Source organism: Corylus avellana, chromosome ca4 (assembly GCF_901000735.1).
Source record: "Corylus avellana chromosome ca4, CavTom2PMs-1.0".
NCBI lineage: Eukaryota > Viridiplantae > Streptophyta > Magnoliopsida > Fagales > Betulaceae > Corylus > Corylus avellana.
In genome coordinates, this window is record NC_081544.1 from 6,819,530 (window position 1) to 6,828,483 (window position 8,954).

The 8,954-nt window shown below is 37.9% G+C and overlaps 1 pseudogene; it reads left to right on the forward strand.

Annotated features, from left to right (window-relative positions):
• The window catches only part of LOC132177963 (L-type lectin-domain containing receptor kinase IX.1-like), an 8,475-nt pseudogene extending 1,682 nt beyond the window's left edge, over nucleotides 1–6,793 (forward strand).
• Nucleotides 6,794–8,954: the final 2,161 nt, after the last annotated feature.

Below are 8,954 nucleotides of genomic sequence, written 5' to 3' on the forward strand. Positions count from 1 at the left end.
TTTACTTACTTGGTACGCTCATTTGAGTCATTCGACATCTTGAATCCTTGCTATAACGAAACACAGCTTTCATTATATGTAATGCTAACGGGTTCACTAAAGGCACAAAAAGGTTCTAGTTCATCACTCTTAGCTAAAAGGTCTAAAAACCCTATTTTTATGCATTTTGGGTTTTGACTCAACATTCTATTCAAGAGGCGAATATTCGGTCGCGGGGGAGGACGTTCGGCCATAGTAAAAAATGTAGAGTTTTGGGCTTCTATTCTAAGCTTACCATGATAAAACTGCACCCTAGGCTTTACACAAGTTTATGCACATATAGTGAAGCATAACACATGAGAAAACCAAGAAGTAAGTGAGCGTTTTTGGAAACTTTTGTTCTTTTCCGAGAAAAATTGTTCACAAGTGACAACACCTTTTTAAAAGCTTGAAGGGAGTAAGTATAATAACAAGACAACATGAAAACTTAGTAAGAGTTCAAGGGTTACCTTTGAAGTTAGCAAAATGTCTCCCCAAAACTTCCTTCTTCCTCTGTAAAACTCTCCTCACTTTAGGGTTAGGGTTTTTGGTGTTAAGGGTGGCTGAGGAGCGAAAGTGGGTTATTTATAGGGGTGAGAGGCATGTCTCATGCTACTGAAAAGGAGGTGAAAAATGAGTTAAAAATGCTTTTCAGACTGTCATCGAACTTTTGGTACTACAACCGAACGTTCAGTGTACTATTACACGATAGGGTTGTAGGCAGAACGTTGGTTCAATACTCAATGGATTAAATTTTGGTCAACGAACGTTCGGTGTGGTCCCCTCCCGAACGTTCACACTAAAGACATGGGCGAACGATTGGTGGTCCCCCACTAAACTTTCAGCCATAGGGTTGGATTTGGGTGTTTAGGGCAAATTTTAGGTGAAGGCTTGGTTTTAGGCTAAGGCATACCCTATGGGGTTAAAAATGACAAAACGTTTAATTATTGGCATAGTTAACTCTCGGAAACTAGGGGAATCACAGGTCCACCCGAGATATTACCTATTCTAAGCAAAGTTGGCATTGTCCCGAGAAACCTGTAATACAATACTTGTACCCCGACCACTGTACGCTACTGTCCATAACTAGCAACACGACTAAGTTCGACCTCGTGTGGCCCACGCTACTAATAATGTATGTCCTGTAGTGACCCACCAATCAAGCATGGCTGCTGAATGTTTGGTTAATACCTAGTGGGTCAAAATTGTTCAACGAAGGTTCGGGGTGGTCTCTTGTGGAACGTTCGCACTAAAAACATGGTCGAACGTTCGGCGAGAGAGCTCTGGTTGGATTTTTATGGCATTTTCTCTAATGAGGGTTTGATTAGGGAACACTTTAGAAGGTAAAATAAGTGTTTTATGAGTTCGAGTGAACAATTATTTTTAGTAAAATCATTTTTGACATTTTGGGGCATCACATTCTCATCATCATTCTTTTAATTTCTTTTTCTCACTTTTCTCCTAGTTTTCCTTTTCCCTTTCTCTCTAACTCTCTTTCTCTCTAGAAGTGTTAGGTGCATGGATGTCTAGAAGAGTAAAGAAAGAAATTAGGTAAATTGGAATGAAAAGGCAAAAGAGGGAATTTGAAGCGTGAAAAGAGGGAAGACCATTCAAGTATTCCAAGACCTCTAGCATGATATTGTTTGCCATGTGTTCCATTGGTCTGAGCAGTGTTATCTAGATGTGTTCTTGTGGGTCTAGATATTATATTTTTTTAGGGAAAAATATAATTTAGCCCTCCAAACTATCACGCATTTTCATTTTAGCCCTCTAATGTTCAAAAAGTGATAAAGTAGTCTCCCAAACTACTAAAAAGTTGCAATTTAGCCACTCCATTAGTCAACACTGTCAAATTGGATGAAAAATGCAAAACGACGTCATTTTTGAAGTTAAGTTACTAAAATGCCATTTTGAAAAGAAAAAAAATCAATTTAAAAAATGCCCCAAAAACGACGTCTTAAAAAAAAAAAAAAAACACACGGTGGTTTAAGGGTGGCTCGCAGGCCACCCATGCCTATGGGGTGGCCGCCCAGCCACCCCCACAGGCCTGGGGGTTGCTTGTTGGCCACCCCATGGCCTGGGGGTGGCTTGCCGGCCACCCCTGACGAGCAAAAGAAACGAAATGTCCAAAGTTTTCTACTAAGATTTCAAAGAAATTTCGCCAAAAAGTTGTCTCACACTCAACAACCAAACAGACGTCAATTGAAGAAAAAAAAAAAAAAAATGCTTTTGAATTCAATTAGCTTCTGGTGTTAATAGAAAAACATAGAATCGGAAATTCTCAAATTTTATATTTAAATATCCGACCTTTTGATTATGATCTATGTTGCTGTTTTGTGTGTATGTTCTCGCTACAGACATTAGGTTAGTATTGGGATAATCTATGGCCTCGAGTATCGCTAATGTGCTTCGCAATGTTCAAGCAATTAAGGGTTTGGTTTGCCAGAACTATATTGGACTTAGACGATCAAGGAATTTGAAGTTCAATTGTGTTAGGACTGGAACAACAGCTCGCCCGCCGTGTCTTTCTGTTGTAAGAGCGAGTGAGAAGAATGGTGGACCCGTTAAGAAGATGGGATTGAGTGATGCGGAATGGGAGGCTGCTGTCGTGGCTGGGAATGTGCCGGAAGCCCCTCCTGTGCCCCGCAAGTCGGCAGCACCAATTGGAACTCCTGTTGGGGTGGCTGCCCAGCCACCCACCACGTAGGCCATGGGGTGGCCGGCTAGCCAGCCCTAAACCACCGGTTTTTTTTTTTTTTTTTTTTTCTCAAAATGACGTCGTTTTGAGGGCGTTTTTTAAATTGATTATTTTTTTCCAAAAGGGTATTTTAGTAACTTAATTTGGCCAAAACGACGTCGTTTTGCATTTTTTATCCAATTTGACGGTATTGATTAACAGAGTGGTCAAATTGTAACTTATTGATAGTTTGGAGGTCTACTTTATCACTTTTTATATATTAGGGAGATAAAATGAAAATGACTGATAGTTTGGGAGACTAAATTATATTTTTCCCATTTTTTTTCTTATATATATATATAAAGAAAATTATATATTTGGATAGTGCTAGGAAGCCTGACATTTGGCTCCCGAAAATTGCCCAAACTGAGGTGGCAATATTTCTTTTTGTGAATAAAGGAGAGAGAGCAAATTTTTGTGAATTTGGGCAATTTTCGGGAGCCAAATGTCGGGCTCCCTAGCACTCCCCTATATATTTTACTAAATTTTATTATTTTGATTTCGCCTCTTCTCATACTGACCCTGCCACGACTTCCCTCTCATGATGCTTATACCCTTATAGGGCTATATGAGTAAATTTCCTTGAATTTGATCATGGCCAACGGATTATATTCTTAAGTGAATGTCAATATCCACAAAAGATATATCTTTATCATTTGGTTGATCTGATTACCATCCCTGAACATATCTACTAAGTAACCTCAACTTTCAATTTAATAATAAAGTAAACTAATGAGTCTTCGGCTCCTCACAATGCCCAGAAGCTTCTCTCGAATAAATTTTCCCACATTTCATCCTGTTTCAATCTGACATTAATCTAATCTATTTGATTAGTTCGGAAGGACGGCATCGAAGAATTTCCTTTCTTTTTTGAGTTGACCATTCAGCCTATCGGATGTTCCTGTTCAGCCCTGTACATATTACGTAATTAATTAAATGGGCAATTATTTTGAACGGAACTCAATTCGCTCTAGTTCATTTGACCGTTTCAACCTGTCAGGTATTCCTGTTCAGCTGTCTACATATCACCTAATATATATATATATATATATATATTTGGTGAGTGTAAATATCACCTAATCATTTTGAACTAACAGCCTCTCTTGGCAACAAACAACAAGGTCAAAGTCTTCGCAGTTTAAGGTAATTCTTTCTTTCTTTTTGTTTGGGTCCATAATGTTGTTGCCTTTCCGTGCTAGTTTGCACTTTGCAGACGTATATTGACTGGCTTTTCTCGTAGAGTACTTTATATTACAATATGCAATTTCTCCAATCATGCATGTCTTGTTTACAACTTCAAAATCAAACAATATTTCCCATTTCGAAAGGACAATTCAACGTTTTTAGTAGGTTGAAATTCAGTCTAATGTGATGTAATTACGTTTAACTGTCCACCTAACCATCTAGTGTGGCTGAATGCTTACACAAACTAGGCAATCGCTGAAGGCCCCTAATAAAAATAAGGAAAATACTAAGTGTTCTTTTAGTGTGTTTTTGGTATCCTTCCAACTGTGATGTGACTTTTAAAGTCACCAATAGATTAAAAATCAATAATGATAATATCAAATTCAACGATAATTTTAAAAGTTACATCACAGTTAGGAGAACACCAGAAGAACACCTAGCATTTTTCTAAAAATAATGCTCTAAATAATTATAGTATAATTAAATTTCCTTTTATAAAAAAACAATTAAAGCCTCAATTTCCTTCAAACAGGTTATGAGAAAATTTCCTTCAACCTACTCTAACAAGTGCCAAGTGTCATATCTCACATGTTTTGTTAAAATATTAAAGAAAACATGTAAGAGATGACACTTGTCACTTATTAGAGTAGGTTGAAGGAAATTTTCTCCAAATGGGTTTGAAGGACATTTCTGTTCATTTGTTTAATATTAAATGTCATTTATTGCTATTCCAATAATCTAGGAACCCAAATATTAATTTTTTAGAAACCCAAAAATGCTAAATGACACTTATCAATTACTAGAGTATATTGAAGGAATTTCTTCCAAACTGGTTTTGAGGAAATTTGTATCCATACTCAATATCACCGATTTCTTCTCACCTCTACGCCCATTTACTAGTGCTTTATCCTTCAACTTCACCACTTTCACTTCGGGTGACACCCGTATAACTTGTGAGAGAGCTTTCGTTGAAGACCAAGTCATCCATCTCACCGGCAACGACGGTGTCAGGGTATCGCCTGTAGGTCGAGCCACGCATGTCAAACCCATGCAGCTGTGGGACAAGGCATCCGGTAATCTCACAGATTTCACTACCAATTTTACCCTTGTCATTGATTCTCAAAATAAAAATAATTATGAAGATGGGCTTGCATTCTTCCTAGCACCTTATGGTTCAACGATTCCTAATGACAGCAGCAGCGGCAGTATGGGTCTTGCAACACGTGACCAGGTACTAAACTCGACGGACAATCCTTTTGTTGCGGTGGAGTTTGACATCTTTTCAAACATTGACCTGGATTCGCCTGGCGAACATGTAGGTATTGGTATAAACTCCATGAAATCTGTTGCTAATGTGCATTGGCAGGGGGTAATTATTCTATTCTTCAAGGGAGAATTAATGAAGCTCGGATTAATTACAATTCTACTTCTCATAATTTGAGCGTTCTCTTCACCGGCTGGAGAAACAATGATACTGTATGGCAGTCCCTTTCTTATATTGTTGATTTGAGAGATCACCTTCCTGAATGGCTGACATTTGGAATCTCAGCCGCAATAGGAACTTCTTCTGCAATGCATACCATTCACACATGGGATTTTAGTTCAACTTTGGAAGATATTAATGTAACCAAACCAACAATGCCAAGCATCCCGATTCCGAATCCTGCCCACGGCCGAAGGAAAAATAACAGGTTTGGATTAGACCTGGGGTTGGGTGTTGGTGGATCTTTTTTGTTTGGTCTATTGGCTTTAATCCTATTGGGCTTGTGGAAGAAGAGGAATTGGAGGCACACAGATGAGGAACTTGCCCTTCATAGGTGCATGGATGAAGAATTTCAAAACGGAACAGGACCAAAGAGGTTCTCATTTGATGAATTGGCGCGTGCCACGAATAATTTTAATGATAAAGAGAAGCTTGGTTAGGGAGGATTTGGTGGGGTTTACAAAGGATGTTTAAGGGACTCAAATCCGATCGTTGCCGTTAAGTGGGTATCAAAAGGGTCTCAACAAGGAATTAAGGAGTATGTTTCAGAAGTTAAAATTATTAGTCGATTGAGACATAGGAATTTGGTGCAACTCATTGGACGGTGCCATGAAAGAAGAGAACTCTTACTTGTCTATGAGGTCATGCCCAATGGAAGCTTAGATTCACATATTTTTACTGAAGAAAGCTTATTGATACGGGCAATGAGGTACAAAGTTGCTCAAGGATTGGGATCGGCCTTGCTTTATTTGCATGAGGAGTGGGAACAATGTGTTGTGCATCGGGATACAAAATCAAGCAATAGTATGCTTGATTCAAACTTTAATGCTAAACTTGGGGATTTTGGGCTAGCTAGGCTTGTGGACCATGTGAAAGGGTCACAAACCACTGTATTGGCAGGCACCATGGGTTACATGGCTCCTGAATGTGTCACAACTGGTAAGGCCAGCAAGGAGTCAGATGTCTATAGTTTTAGAATCGTCGCTCTAGAGATTGCTTGTGGAAGAAAACCAATCAAGCCCAATGCCCCTGAAGATCAAGTAGTCATGTGGGAAAAGTACTTGAAGTAGCTGACCCAAGGTCGGATGGAGATTTTGATGAGCAGGAAATGGAGCGCTTGATGATTTTTGGGCTTTGGTGTGCTCACCGTGATCCAAACCTTAGGCCTTCAATAAGGCAAACAATTCACGTTCTCAATTTTGAGGCTCCATTGTATTATTCCATCAATTAGGTCATATCCAACACAGTTTGCTCCAGTAGTGAATAGACATTCAATATCACTTTCTATGTCTAGTGTTGCTACTGACTATGAGGGTGGACATAATCCATATCCAAGCAATAGTTATAGAAATTCCTCAATGTCCACCTAATACTCTCCAGCTTTTCCATCCGCATTGCTCCTGCATATGTGCTAAATTTGTCAAAGGTAAACTTAATTTGGGATTTTTATTGTTTGAATAGGTGTTCAGTTTTCCCCCTACAATTTCACTTATGTGTTTCATTTTACACGTTTGTTTAACTAATGCTCAAAATGTTTTAGAGTGTAAATGATATCCATGTGCATGTATGTGCTATCAACCTTAAATCTGAATTTCGTACAATACTTGTATAGAAAACGCAACAATCCCGGCCAAATTGTGAACTTATGATGGATTGAACATCTTAATCATAATGACATCTTATATTATATATAAAAGCAGATGTAGTCAAGAGAATAAAATAAAATTTTGTGTGGTACCCCAAGTCTTTACTAGGTTGTGTTTATTTTAAGAAGGGCTAATGGGTTTAGCAAATTCATTAGGGTTCATTGGAAATAAGAATTTTGACTTTTGGCTGTTGACCGAATATTTGAAGCCTTCAATCGAAACCCCTAATGATGAATGTTTGTGTATTGACCACCGAACATTTGACTTTAACCTTATCCCCAAACGTTTGACCATAGACCACCGAATGTTCGTTTGGAACCCTAGAACCATTGGGTAGTAGTACACTAAACGTTCGACCATAGTACACCGAACATTCAATTGTACACAGATCAGAAAATGCAACTCAAATCTTATCCTCAACTTTTCACACCTATTTATACCCCACCCCCTTCGTCCCTAAACTCATTTTCGACCATTTTGCTTAGTGAAACTCTTGTGTAAGTGTGTAAGGGTGTTTTGATGAAGAATAGGAGTTTCTTTGGTGGTTTTGCTTCAAGGAGATAATCTTCTTAGTTTAACTTTTTTCTTATATTGTTGTTGTGATGTTTTGATGATTTTCATAGCTTGACAATTAGATTTTAAGCTTCTAATTGTGTTGTTGGCCTTAATCATAGTTAATGATCGTTTAGCGTTTTGACGATGTTGGATATGGTTTCTTCTGCGTTGAGGTGTTATTTTGGGTTAGGAATTTGTTAGGAATCATGTTAAGATCATAGGATTTGCTTAGAAGTGGTTTGATATCTTTTTGGCTCAAAATGGATTTTCTGCCCAGAAACAAATGTTTGACTCTTCATGTTCGAACGTTCGATGTCGTGACTGAACATTTGTGTCCCTCTGTTCGAACATTCGATGGTCAGGTAGAAAATCTGTTTTGAGCGTGTTTAGGTCTAAGGCTTGTTTTCGCTCGGGTTTAGAATTGATGATTAGTCGTTTCTCAGATTTTGAGATTGTGAAACATTTACAGGATTTTGAGGTTGTGCCATACGACTCAAGTGAGTAAAAAATCACATTGATACTTGTTATTTTCCTTCCACATAGCTTGATTATTTTATGTATTAAACATGCATATTTACAACTCTCATTAAATACATTTTGGACTACTATGAACTCTACTTTGTGAAAATGATTAAGCAAAATAATAAAAATGATAAGATTTATAAAAGCATGCATGTAAAATAAGGTAGGAACATAATTGTATCGTATGACATGGTACATTAGTAAATGCGGGATAACGGCCATGGGCTTATTAAATTATAAGGTTTAGCCTTGTGGTCAAAAAATGTTTATTCGTTTTACTTAGCCTAAGATCAAATTGTTGTTCATGACCAGAGCAATCATGCTTGAATGATGGTTAATACAGGATGGAAATTGTTAGTGGCATGGGCCACATAAGGTCGGTCTTGGCCGGGCTATTAGTGTTAGTCGGTAGCTACCAGTATAGTATTACAGGTCCCTCGAGACAGTGCCAACCCTGTCGGGAATAGGTTATGATGTGGTCTTTTTAAAGCAAAATAATATAAATAATAATATACCACTCGCAATAGTATGAATCCTCGTAGGATAGGGCTATATTGAGGGAGTCAAACCTCAAGGACTGCGTAGGAATTATTATCAAGTTTTGCAAGATTAAAAGTAACTGAGGAAAAGATTTGTGATTTTGTTTGTGACTAAAGTGCATAAAATAAACACAAAAGAGAATTGAAATATAAGAGAAATAGTGTAGGGTATTGACTTCACCGCTATCTGCACATCAATGGTTAACCACATTTAATCAGAGAAATTCATTTTATGCATGATAAAAATATACAAGAAATTACCATATTAA